The following is a 4,628-nucleotide window of genomic DNA, read 5'->3' on the forward strand; positions in this document are numbered from 1 at the left end:
GGATAGTGCTTGATGAAACGAGGATGAAGGTCACAAATGTAGTCCTATTTACCATAGAAATCACCTCAATCTCTACCTCTAGGTCTCAGGTGGAAGCCATTAATGGCGGAAAAAGACTAGAGGAAGAAGAAAATAAATGAAAAAGGAAAAGTTAGGGAAGAAAAGTTTACTTGTGAAGGAATAAAGTCTAGCAAATGGTAGAGCAGGGCGAGAGCAAGGCCGGTGCTAGAAGAGAATGGAGCACACCCAAAACACTGACGATAGGAAGAGAAGATGCTAATGGAGTAAAACTCTTGAGCACAAGGAAGAAGATAGGGATGAAGAAGATGAACAGTAAAAAGGCACTTAAAATGACATTTTTCCCCCAAGTGCGTGTGAGGGCATTCAATAATGTAAAGGTCATACGACGTGTCTCAAGGGAAAGGGTGCGAACTAGACCGATTAGTAGACTAGTTCGGCCCTTTAGTGTTAGGTTCGAAGTAAGAAAGTTGACATGGCAGCTCTATATTCATCAACTCATCAAAAGGGGTGATTTTTTAATCACGAAAAGCTATTTCCACCTCAGCACATCTCCCGGAAAGGCTGTGGCGCATTAATGGCAAGGTAGAGAAAAATTCAAAAGATGAAAGTTCGAGCCCTTGAGGCAATTACCCTTCCCATAATACATGACACTCGGCCACAACAAGAAGGATCTGTGTTCCCAACTGCAAGATGGTGACCCAAATACTCCAACCGGCCACAAGTAGCTCGGTAGGAGTAGGGGCAATCTATTATGGTAAAAATGTGCTACCCTTAAGAGCATACTGTAAAAACCGGATGGGTGGCATGCTCGAGGGAGATAGGCAATGATACCGGCCCTAATGAATGGTTTAGACTCGATCAAGCCACTTATCCGGTCCAAAGTTGACAAGTAGGCCAGGAGCAGCCTTATCAATTGACTCTACTAAAAGAGCCTCGACTACGGAGCGACTGGCCAAATGCTAGCATGAGGAATGCAGGGCAGATGTTCCATCCAGCGGTAATCCAAACAGCTCAACAAGCTTAACGACGCTAAGACAATTACCAAACGGCAGGCCCAAGGCCTCACCAGCCAAGCAGCAAGCAAATCGTGCACCTGTCATTCGAAAAACTGGACTACCTAATTGAGGTCGCTTTGCAATGGGACCACTCAACCTAGGTCGCTCGGCATAAGAGTCCTATAGGTTCCCACACTAAGATATGCGTTAGCAGGCCATCCAGATCTGACACGTGACTCATAAGTAGGGAACGAACGTGTCCTACTCCAAAAAGGATTCTCTGAGGAATATCGAATCTTTCATATAAAGAAGGATATCATGCCCTATCCTCTAGAATATGGTCAATACGTGAAGTTCCCATAACTAGGAAGTCTCCCATATTCACTTTCCTATTATAATTCTTGATATATTCAGACTCCTACCAGTATTAGGAAGCTACCAAAGCGGGACTCTCACGCAATGGCCTCCATCTTCAGATATAAATACACAGGTGAACCTCTTTCCAAAGGATCAAACTTTTTCTATTCTTACTGGGATTATCTGTTTGCAAAGAGATCTGACTTATGTATTGGAGAACCCCCCGTCGAATAAGCCCGACACTCACTCTCTTATGTTTTTCTCTCTGTGTAGGTTCCATTAACCTACCTAGGATGATTTCTTTCCATAACAGCTACAAAATTGACATTGCTTGTCACCCCATCTGGTCATCTCCCTCGTGAGGTTCTCCATCATGCTACCTCCAAAGTTCTCTCTCAAATTTCTTTATGCTGTAATTTAGGTGAGGCTGCTAAGAGTTAGAAAGATATGGTATCAAGTGTTAAGAATATTTGGTCCAGAGAGAAAGCGAGCCCACTTGTAAGAGAAGGGCAAGGAGGAGGAGGAGGCGGGGAGCAGCGAGGCAACGGAAGCAAGGTTGGGGGAGTTGCAAAGGGGGTGGGGTGTAAGGAGAGGGCAATATTGTGATGGAAATAATTTATAGAGGAAATTACACTCCCCTCCCCTGTACTATGCCATTTTCATAAATACCACTCCTTCCCGTCTAGTTTGAAGATTCTTTCAATTGTCCCATTAGTTACAGAATTAAAATGACACGTAAAAAGATACTATCACCCTTGTGTCTAATGCATATACTTTCTCCCCCTTTTTCCACCTCAGCTATGTATTTGAACTTTGATCATTGGTTAGACCTGCTTTCAAGCTCTCCTAACCTAGAGAAGAAGAGCGAGTGCAGCAAGGTCTTCTCCTCCCTCTTCGTAACTCATCTATTATGGGACAAATTGCACTTGCAACTTAGGGTAAACTCCTCCCTCTTCGCGTCTCATCTCTCTTATCATCGCAGCAAGGGTCTCTACTTTCCCCTTTTGTAGTTTAAACTTTACTCCACCCTAGTAGGCAGCAATCCAATAGATTACAAAATCTCATCTACAAGACAAGGCATTAACTAGCTTAATTTTAATTTAATCCAAAGAGAGTGATAGTGCTTATGAAAGCAATTCCAAATTCCAAATTCCAATCTCCATTCAAGAACATTGACTCACAATAGCAAAATTTGTACAAATAAAAAAAACCCCAACAATCTGGAAAACAAGAAGAAAAATCCTAGTAGTTTCCACGTCTTCAATTTCAGGATTTAAAATTACCCATTTTTTCCAAAGCGGATAGCTATTAACTTTTTCCCTAAGCGATTACTAACAATTTTTTTTTTTTTTTATGAATAAATGCCAATGAAATTCTCTGTATTTCGCCATGTCGATCGCATCTTGACGAAGTTCTGAACATTTGCAAAAGAAACGATTCAAAGGATGAGACTAAGGAATACGAAGTGAGCTCAACATTCCGGTTTTCAGCGTTGCTCTGCGGTTAGAAAGTGAATAGAGAAGTAATGATAATGATAAGCATTTGTAGGTGCACAAATGATTTTACTGGCATAATTTCGTTGTTGCCCAGAAGAGAGAGAGAGAGAGAGAGAGCATCAACCATCAGAGAGAAGAAAGAATGGAAAATGTTAATAGCTGTGAGGTTTCCTATTATTTAGGGCTCTTAACGTCATTCTTGGTATTTTATTTGACAGAAGGGTAATTTAGGAATTAAATATTATATATTAAGGATGAGATCATCACTTAACAAGGCTATCTAACGGAAAGGGTACGATTGAAAGAATCTTCAAACTAGAGGGGAGGATATTGATATTTAAGAAAGTACGTGGGGGGAAGTGGTACTAGGGCATAGTACAAGGGATGGGAGTGTAATATCCTCTAATTTATATATCTATATACATATATATATATATATATATATACACGTGCAAATACACGTGGGGTAGTCTCCTTCAAGCTTCCTTCTCTTTGCTAGTGAGCACATATATTTTACTATGCTATTATCAATCACTTAGGTACTTCTTTTAGTCCCATCTCGCCATCCCAAGAGAGAGAGAGAGAGAGAGAGAGAGAGAGAGAGAGAGTAAAAATAGTTGATAATTCTTGTTGTATTTCATTGTGTGGGAAATACAATTCCTGCCTATAATTCACTAATGGAAGGGTCTCATATATGTGAACAAGACAAAATGCTTTAGGTTCAAAAAATAAGAATCTCCAGAGGCACAACAATTTCCCTTCATATTCCTCACCAAGTTTTAGTTAGTAAACACATTTGACAACGACATAAGGGATCATGTAACTTCAATCCTTTGCTTGGTCATCAGTGTGGTTGTGCCCAACTTCTTAATCTTATCTGGAAAAAATATACAGAAAATAAGAAATTGATTAGTTTCACTGATCAATTGGTGTATTCTAGAGGTGTATAGTATACATCATATGAAAATTAATCGCTTAAAAAAAAATAAAAACTAAGAGAATGAATTTAGAGCTACAACTTAGTTGGACCCAAGGAGTAATCCGTATTTTGAGGTATAAGAATTCATCTTCCCCTACAACCCCTTTATTATTATTATTATTATTATTATTATTATTTATTTTTTTTTTTTTTAATTTTAGGGAGGGTGGAAAGGGGTTGGTTATTGAATTGACACTAGAGCAAGATAAACATTCATCCTGTTGTAGGATCCTAGTTTTGTCGGTCACTAAGGTTTCTAATTTTACTTTTCAAGTAATAAATAGAAAATGTCCCCCTGTGAAACATGTTAGATCAAGAGGATACAATATTCCAAGAATGTGAATAACCAAAATATGCTGCAAAAAAAAATTTTGATTTGTCCCAAACATCGTCTAGAACCAACAATGGTGGCTCTGGCTTTCTCTCCTCCAAAAGGTAATGAAATTGTTTAATTACATTTTCTTCACTCTGGCCGGAATCTCTAAGGTGGGCGTCATTGAAATAGTTATAAAAAATATTTTATCCTTGAATATACTTGCAACAAACAGAGTACAGGGAAGTTGAAATGTTGTTAGTAGGAAATGACAAAGAACAGAGTTTGCATCAAGTAAGTAGGAAATGTTGTTCTTCCTTTGTCAACACCCAAAATGATTCCATCTGCCATTTTCTGTTTTTCCTCTATTTTGTAGACTCCTCCCTCTTAGGATTCCAAATCCTAAACTCAGCAATTTCAAATCTATCCCAGATAGTCTCTTCCATTGGAGCCGCAAAGATAGTATA

Source organism: Macadamia integrifolia, chromosome 10 (genome assembly GCF_013358625.1).
Source record: "Macadamia integrifolia cultivar HAES 741 chromosome 10, SCU_Mint_v3, whole genome shotgun sequence".
Lineage (NCBI taxonomy): Eukaryota > Viridiplantae > Streptophyta > Magnoliopsida > Proteales > Proteaceae > Macadamia > Macadamia integrifolia.